We start from the raw sequence: 9,706 nt of genomic DNA on the forward strand, positions 1-9,706 counted from the left end.
GTCACAGAGCTCTTTGTGTCTCAGAGTGATGCCGGACAGTTACTAGCTGGATCGTAGCCAGGACTTAGACCCTCTTTTGGTGGAGTCTGGAGKTGTTTATATSCCCCCCCCCCCCCCACCGCGCCCCCTCCCCCACCCTCTGTTTTCGTCCTCGGTCTGTTTTCAATGAGGACTTCTGGTAAAAATGGAAAAGTGCCAGTGGAGGTCCCCGTTTACTGATCAGGAAATGGGGGAAATCATGCACCCCCCCACTTCTATGTTCCATGTCCGCTGGAGAATATTATGATACATAAACAAGAGGATAGCTGTGTTTCATTGGAAATGTGTGTGAGCCTAACTCGTAAGCCATGTCTCCGTTTGGAGATGGCCCACTGGGAACATCTGTGCATGATGAGGTATGCAATTCAAAGGCCATTTGAAGGCGATTTACTGTACCGTGATTTACTACAGTTTCACTGAAAACGAAGCATATGTTGCAGATGTGATTCTGCTAGTTTTAGTGATCTTGGCATCCAGAACCAAAGCTTGCGTGCACGTTGTGCAGCTCCTTAAGAGACCATAGTTTAAGTGGAAAATGCCTTGTATTTTATATCCATCCCCAACAAACTATCATTGTGTTCTTTTATTAAACCAGGGCCAGTCTGTAGGCGTTGTACAATGGGGTTTTGTTGAAGTATGTTTACTCCAGTGGCAAGGCGTGTTTGTACACCGTGCTATTGTTTCACAACATGTGCTGTTTTCTTTTCTCTGTGTGCCGGGTAGAAAGTAATTGGGCTGAAAGTGTTTTTCAGGCAGGGCCAGGGCCTTGCTGCAGGTGCATGGTTAGACCCGGAGGAGGGGGAGGCATTTGAATGGGACACAAACAGGAAACGGTGTGTTCTCTACAGGCCTGTTGTGGGACACTCTGGACTCACTGCCTGTGTCTGAAATTGGACCTTATAGCGTACCATTTCAGACATACCCATAACCTTCACTATAGTTATTCCTCAGTCTGAGAACTCACCAGTGTCATGTTGATTTCTCAGTATAATCTCTTCCAAACACTTATGATAAAGTTCAGTGAGTCAGTGCGCCAAGTTAACCATTCTGTTTACTGAAGTGTGTGTGTGTGTGTGTGTGCGCACGTGTGTGATGATTTTGATTAATTCTATTATTATAGTGTCATGCATCTTCAAGGATGCACAGCCCACATGGGCTTATTATAAGGGCACAAGGCGAGACCCAAATGAAGACACAGGAGGCAGATGGTTGAGCTCCGATATGTATTATACCAAAAGGGGTAGGCAAAAGGCAGGTCGGGGACAGGCGAGAGTTCATAAACCAGGTCCGAGTCCAAACAGTACAAGGGGATAGGCAGGCTCGAGGACAGAACAGGCAGAGTGGTCAGGCAGGCGGGTTCGGCGTCAGGACAGGCAAGGGTCAAAACCAGGAGGGCTAGGAAAAAACAGACTGGTAAAAATAGGAGCTAGGAGAAACGCTGGTTGACTTGGCAAAACAAGACGAACTGGCACAGAGAGACAGGAAACACAGGGATAAATACGCCAGGGACTAATGGGGATAACAGGAGACACCTGGAGGTGGGTGGAGACAATCACAGGTGAAACAGATCAGGGCGTGACACTTATAATAATATTGTTCTATTATATGTATTTTCTGTAGCAAAACAAACCAGTGGATGTATGCACATATTCACTTCCATAAATACAATCATACAAAACTAAAAAAACATTGAAAAACAGAACAAGAACCTGCAATTTCAGCTATATAGGTTATCTTGTCAAACTTCCAAGTTTTAGAAAAACTTATTTTCTGAAAAGCCATTCAAGTTTCTCTTTCTCACTTATCCAGAATAATTCTGGTGTCTGCTGTTGCGTTTTATCAAACAAAGCTACTCATTATGTAAAGAACAGTCAAATAAAAATAGCAATTTATTCTCGACCTCCCCCAAATCAAAGACTGGACATAGCCGCTCCTCTTCATCTATGGCATTCAACCTCCTCAGAGACAGTATCCGGCTCTCAACTGGGCACACAAGGACTTCTGGTTTCTGGTTAGGTGAGAGGTGACATACAGTTGAAGTTGGAAGTTTACATACACCTTAGYCAAATACATTTAAACTCAATTTTTCCACAATTCCTGACATTTAATCCTAGTAAAAATTCTCTGTTTTAGGTCAGTTAGGATCACCACTTTATTTTAAAAATGTGAAATGTCAGTATAAAAGTAGAGAGAATGATTTAGTAAAGCTTTTATTTCTTTCATCACATTCCCAGTGGGTCAGAAGTTTACATACACTCAATTAGTATTTGGTAGCATTACCTTTATATTGTTTAACTTGGGTCAAACGTTTTGGGTAGCCTTCCACAAGCTTCCCACAATAAGTTGGGTGAATTTTGGCCCATTCCTCCTGACAGAGCTGGTGTAACTGAGTCAGGTTTGTAGGTCTCCTTGCTCGCACATGCTTTTTCAGTTCTGCCCACAAACTTTGTATGGGATTGAGGTCAGGGTTTTGTGATGGCCACTCCAATACTTTGACTGTTGTCCTTAAGCCATTTTGGTATGCTTGGGGTCATTGTTCATTTGGAAGACCCATTTGCGACCCATTTTTCTCCAAAAAGTATGGTCTTTGTCCCCATGTGCAGTTGCAAACCGTAGTCTGGGTTTTTTATGGCGGTTTTGGAGCAGTGGCTTCTTCCTTGCTGAGCAGCCTTTCAGGTTATGTCGATATAGGACTCGTTTTACTGTGGATATAGATACTTTTGTACCTGTTTCCTCCAGCATCTTCACAAGGTCCTTTGCTGTTGTTCTGGGATTGATTGCACTTTTCGCACCAAAGTGCTTCCCGAGCGGTATGATGGCTGCGTGGTCCCATGGTGTTTATACTTACGTACTATTTTATGTACAGTGGTACTTGGTACCTTCAGGCGTTTGGAAATTGCTCCCAAGGATGAGCCAGACTTGTGGAGGTCTACATTTTTTTTCTGAGGTCTTGGCTGATTTCTTTTGATTTTCCCATGATGTCAAGCAAAGAGGCACTGCGTTTGAAGGTAGGCCTTGAAATACATCCATAGGTACACCTCCAATTGACTCAAATGATGTCAATTAGCCTATCAGAAGCTTCTAAAGCCATGACATCATTTTCTGGAATTTTCCAAGCTGTTTAAAGGCACAGTCAAGTTCTGACCCACTGGAATTGTGATACAGTGAATTATAAGTCAAATAATCTGTCTGTAAACAATTGTTTGAAAAATGACTTGTGTCATGTACAAAGTAGATGTCCTAACAGACTTGCCAAAACTATAGTTTGTTATGTTAACAAGAAATTTGTGGAGTGGTTGAAAAACGATTTTTAATGACTCCAACCTAAGTGTAAGTAAACTTCCGACTTCAACTGTATATGGTTCTGGATCATAACTGTGTTTGATCAGGTTATATATATATATATATATATATATGTGTGTGTGTGTGTGTGTGTGTGTCATGTATTAGTCTGATGACTTGTCCTGATTTGGACATAAATGGGGTGGGAACAGAGCGTACAGCTGAACGGGAAAGAGAAGGGGGGATGGGGAGGAGGAGGGAGGGGGTGTTCAGGAAGAAGAGGAAACTAGAAGAGAACACCCTAGACAGAACTGTTCCCACAGACCTCCTCCTCCTTCCTCCATCCCCAACAAGAGAGGCGGTTTGGACTGGTCTGGTTCAGCAATGAGTGCATCACAGCACGTCACAACGAATAATGCATCTTGCCTTGTCACAGCAAACATTGCCTGTGGGACAAGAATGTTTTTAGGACAGTTTGTTTTGGGAGGGGACTTGGCCACTTTTGCATACTTCGTCAAATTTTTGTCTACTTACTAAACAGTTGAGTTCCTAAATGATCCTAATTGCTGTTTTAATGAGACCACTGTACTTTGCCTTTAAATTATAAATAGCCTTATCCCAGTTTTGTTTATACTTTTGCCAACTCCATTACCATCATTGTCAATACAAACATTTGGCATGACAACGAGTGGGCATGATGGCTCAAACAGACTGGCATTTAGGCTATCTGCCTCCTGGTTTCCGACAGAACGATTGCCATCAAGCGTTAGTTACCATATCTTTATTTACCCTACGAATCAATATTTTTGTCGTCCTCTGACCCTGCTAGGACTGCCTGTGCGTGTTGGGCAATGGACAGTTACTTCTCTTTTAGGCAGTTGTCAAGGTACACGGCACCCTATGCTAATTCAGTTAAATCAGCAACACAGTGAGAAATCATTCAATATGGCTTGAATGGGTACTTACTGTTCTGGAGGAGAGGAGAGCGTCATGCACTCACTTACGTAAGACCTCCTGTTCATACTGTAGCCTTCTGCCCGAAGGGAACATGAAATCCAGATTTTACTGGACACTCATCATACCCTCAGCCCCCGATTCACTACACACCAGACGGATGGTATGTAGGCCTTAACAAGCCCCAGTGCAACCTGACACACTGAGACAGACAGACACAATGAACGACCTCGTGGAATAGAGTTGACGGATAATCAAAGGTGATTCCATAAGGAGTTCTAAGAACTTGTTTTCGTGTTTGGTAGCAGCGATTCTGCCCAAAGGGAACATGAAATCCAGATCTCACTAGACACTCATCATACCTTCAGACCCTGACTCACCAGGCTGTGTATTGTGGAGGCCGCAATAAGCACCAGTGTCGACCAGCTGAGGTATACAGAGATAGACAGCCATAGTGAAGTAGTGAGCGCAATACTTGTTACACTGCACTTACACAAGTAATTACACAGTAATAAAGGCATTGTAATGTAAAGCGTTATCCACCTTACTGTATGGCTCTAAATAATTGTGTAATAACAGTAATAACTATGATAATTACTAGTATAGTAACCAGTAACAAGAAGAACAATGACCTGGTTATTACCATGTTGTTACCCAATTCTTCAGAGCCATGAATAAGTGCTCCCAAAATATCTAACGGAATAGAGTTGCTGGATAATCAAATATGGATAATCAAATAAAAAATAATTTTTGGGGGGAACAAATCTTTGGAAGGAGTTCTTATGAAACGGACACCGTTTTGGTGTGTTCTGTGCTTAAAAATGAAACACGTTCTGCTGGGCTGACCCAAGCAGCACATTGTTGGCTGATGGCTCTGTTTGTGCCCGGGCTGAAAGGCTCTCCAATGGCCATAATTCGTTTCTCATTGTTTGGGTTGAGGTATGTGGAGGAGGAATGTTATGAATAGTGGAGTGAGGGGTTGAAGGCAGTGCCTCTCTGGGACTGTTTTCCTTTGAGGTTTCTAACAATGTATCCAACCTAAGAAAGTGGAAATGGGGCCAAATGGTTGGAACATTAGTAAGCACAGCCGTTGTTGTCAGCCATTGTGCTCGGGGCCTGTCAGATGCATCTAAGTGGCGCTTGAGAACGTGAGCAAAGCACTCTTCAAGTGACCACATGAACAGATCACTTCAGCGCTGTTAACATTGAAAGTCGAGTTTGAAAAACAGAGTGTTCAAGTGGAAATCTCTCGTCCACTTTTGGCGATACTTTTTAACACCCCACTCTTCCCCATCCTTCCTTCCTCGTCTTTCCTTTCCCCTGTCCCTCCATGTCACTCTTCAGCTGAAGTGCTGATCTTAGGGAAATGGAATCAATCTGTCTATATGGGTGTGCACCATGTGTAAGTGTTCTGGACAATGTAAAAGCAGTTGTGTTTGTAGGGGCCAGGGGAACATTTTGACGTGAGAAAAACACACACACAATGAAGGGTTTGAAAAAAAATATTGTATCTCAGTTCTAGTTGGAGAAGTCCCAATTAGAGAGTTATAGTAGGCTGGGTATCCACTGGCTCCACCCATCAGTGGCTATGTCCCGCCATTTGGGGGACACACAGTGTTTTCTCAATAAGCCACAAAGGGCGGGGCCCCCCTCCCTCCTTCCCTCCTCCGCCACCCTCTCTGGTTACACCACATACGTACCACACTGCCACAGTGCACTATGGACATCAGTGGGATTAGATTAATCTACCACAGACTCCCTCCAGTCCCGTCTGAGGACTAGTGAAGCACCTCTCTGCCGGAGACATGCATGGAAACAGACAGAATGGGGCCTCCAGGGCTTTGATTACTAATCCCTTCTGATCAGAGGTCCACACTCACTCAACACACTAACTTAACCTGCTCCAGAGCTGCAGGCAGGCAGTTAGGCAGACAGGCAGAAAGACAGAAAGAGCAGAAAGGCAGGCAGTCAGAGAGAGCATTGCTGAGAGAACAGGCAGGCAGTCAGAGCAGGGTGGGCAAGCAGGCAGGCAGGCAGGCAAGGTGGGTGGGCAAGCAAGCAGGGATTTATAGAGCGCCATGCATTTGAGTGATCTGGTCTAGTGAGAGACAACACACAGCCAGGAGAGAATCAGCGCGGCTCATCCGCTCACGCTAGATAAAGCAGCAAGCAGCCCCCTCTCTCCACCCACCTTCCATCTCCTAACTCTCTTTATTCTAGTGTAAGACAAAGCAGTTGTGACTCAGACCCAGAGCAAACAAAGTTTAAGTTAGTTAGACTAGAGAGATCTAATACCTAGAGACGTCCTCTATAAAGAGTGCCAGCTGGTCTCAGCATCACATAGCATGAAGGGAGGAGGGGAGACGAAAGGGGAGATCAAATGTCAAAAGAATTCCAATGAGCACCCGGAATCTTCAAGTAGGGCTTCTCGGCTCGCTGTTCCCATTGAGAGATTTCCAGATCTCTACGGGAAGCTCTTACATTACAACAACTCAAGCACTGCATAAAGTACAGACCAAAAAAATGGGTCATTGTAAACTTTTTCAACAGAAGATTACAAGAACTCAAATATTGCATTGCAACAAAGTGCAGGCCAGACGGTCGTCTATAAAGACGGAAAGATTGCTGATCTTAAACAACATTCAGCTGTGTTTAATGTCTTTGTTTTTCCTCTGCTCCTCCAGAGTTGTGTAATCACAGTTCTTTAAAGGCCTCTCATCCACCACACATTCTTTGTGGTATAAAATGCTGCCTTCCATGCTGGAAAATCCCCAGACTGAGTGATTCTGTGGCACTGTAGCACTTAGCTCTGGCCTCGGCTCAGTGCAGCAGTCAGGGGTGTCTTATGCAATCTCTTAGCCTACGCGAACGGCCACAAATAGTGTCTGCTATGCACTCACAGCCGTGTGATTTCCCTACATTTACATAGACATTTGCATTGCATCGATCTGGAGAGGCGCTAGTTTGAGTTGTTAGATTATGAACTTTCATTCATCCACACACGTCCATGAATAGAGCTGTTACTGTATCAGAGGTTGAATTTAGGTCATTGTGTAGGATAACGTTCCTTTTTCATAAAGCCACTTGACTACATCCGTTCCAATGCAATACATCTTCATTCATTTGAACGTTAAGTCTTTATGTTGCGCTGCCACAGTACAGTACCCAACCTGACAATTGGCTCTCACCCAGCCAAATGACATTAGCTTACTGCCTAACTGTTCAACTTCACCAACATTCCTCTCTCTCGTGCCACAGCTAAAGGACTAATACGGTGTTGACTGTGGAGGGAACACTTGGTCTATAACGGACACACACTGGGCTCTCTCTCTATCACAGGATACAGCCGAGGCCTGCGTTACGTTGTGTTAAGTTTGAATAAGTCAACGGTCACGCTGGTCTTAACCTCCTGTGCTGTGCAGTGGCCTGTTTAAGCTGTTCTCTCTCTCCCTCTCTCGTTTTGAAATTTACCAGGCTACTTTGAGTCACCACAAATGAAAATGCCCCTCTGTTACAAAACACAAACATGTTTAAGACTATATTATGGGATTAAAATAGATTTTCTCCCCAAATCTACTGTTGTTTTATATGTCCCTAAATTGTATAATACCTCAAAACATCAAATACTTGTTATATTTTTCAAATATAAAGTGTTTCACTGCTGTCGAAGACTTAATATTGCATATTACAGTATATCCAGTTGTCTTATACAGTGTAACATAAGTGAATGACCATGGAGTTAGTGATTGAACAGCACTCTCTGATGGCCGTAGGTGGAATTGTCAGAGCTATGTGAATTTATTGAACTGTACAGATGTCGAATCTTAATTTGAACTCTCTCGTCGAAGGAGGAAAGTAATCCTGCAGCAAGATGATTTGAATATCGAAATATTTAAAAAAAAAATCTCTGCCAGGGGCGAGCTGGAAGCGGTGTTTGTAGGCCACATGCAGGCTTCAGGTCATCTTGTGTGAATTCATATTTGCAGGTGGTAGATGTATCTTTGGGCACAGGCACTATGGTGTTATTGCTGTATTGTGCTGTTAGTGCTGGTGTTAGTGCTGTATTCTTAGTCTTGTATTGACGCTTTGCCTGTTTGATGGTTCGTCGGAGGGCATAGCGAGATTTCTTATAAGCTTCCGGGTTAGAGTCCTGTTCCTTGAAAGCGGCAGCTCTACCCTTTAGCTCAGTGCGGATGCAGCCTGTAATCCATGGCTTCTGGTTGGGGTATGTACGTACGGTCACTGTGGGGACGACGTCATCGATGCAATTATTGATGAAGCCAATGACAGATGTGGTGTACTCCTCAATGCCATTGGAGGAATCCCGGAACATATTCCAGTCTGTGCTAGCAAAACACTCCTGTAGCTTAGCATCTGCTTCATCTAACCACTTTTTTATTGTTCTAGTCACTGGTGCTTCCTGGTTAAATTTTTGCCTGTAAGCAGGAATCAGGAGGATGGAATTTTGGTCAGATTTGCCAAATGCAGGGCGAGGGAGAGCTTTGTATGCATCTCTGTGTGAAGAGTAGAGGTGGTTAAGAGTTATTTTCCCTCTGGTTGCACATTTAACATGCTGATAGAAATTTGGTAAAACTGCATTAAAGTCCCCGGCTACTAGGAGCACCGCCTCTGGGTGAGCGTTTTCTTGTTTGCTTATGGCAGAATACAGCTCATTCAATGCTGTCTTATTGCCAGCCTCAGTCTGTGGTGGTACAGTATGTAAACAGCTACGAAAAATACAAATGAAAATTCTCTAGGTAGATAGTGTGGTCCAAAGCTTATCATGAGATACTCTACCTCAGGCGAGTAATAGCTCGAGACTTCCTTAGATATTGTGCACCAGCTGTTATTTACAAAAATACAGAGTCCGCCGCCCCTTGTCTTACCAGACGCCGCTTTTCTATCCTTCCGGTACAGCGTATAACCAGCCAGCTGTATGTTGATAGTGTCGTCGTTCAGCCACTACTCCGTGAAGCATAAGACATTACAGTTTTGAATGGCCCGTTGGTAGTTTAATCTTCCGCGTAGGTCATCTATTTTATTCTCCAAAGATTGCACGTTTGCTAGCAGAATTGAGGGGTGTGGGGATTTATTCAATCGCCTCAGACTCCTCAGAAGGCAGCCCGCCCTCCTTGCCTCTCTTTCTCTGCCTCCTCTTCACACAGATCACTGTGGTCGGGGCCTGTTCCCGAGGGAGCCGTATATCCGCCGCCTCGTCAGAGTTGTGAAAGAAGAAAAGGGATTCTGCTAGTCCGTGGTGAGTAATCGCAGTCCTGATGTCTAGAAGTTATTTTTGGTCATAAGAGACGGTAGAGGCAACATTATGTACAAAAATAAGTTACAAACGACGCAGATAAACACAATCGGTTGGGGGGCAAGTAAAATGTCTGCCTTCTGCTTCGGCGCCATCTTACTATTAATGATGACGGTT

This window comes from Salvelinus sp. IW2-2015, linkage group LG4q.1:29, assembly GCF_002910315.2.
Source record: "Salvelinus sp. IW2-2015 linkage group LG4q.1:29, ASM291031v2, whole genome shotgun sequence".
Classification (NCBI taxonomy): Eukaryota; Metazoa; Chordata; class Actinopteri; order Salmoniformes; family Salmonidae; genus Salvelinus; species Salvelinus sp. IW2-2015.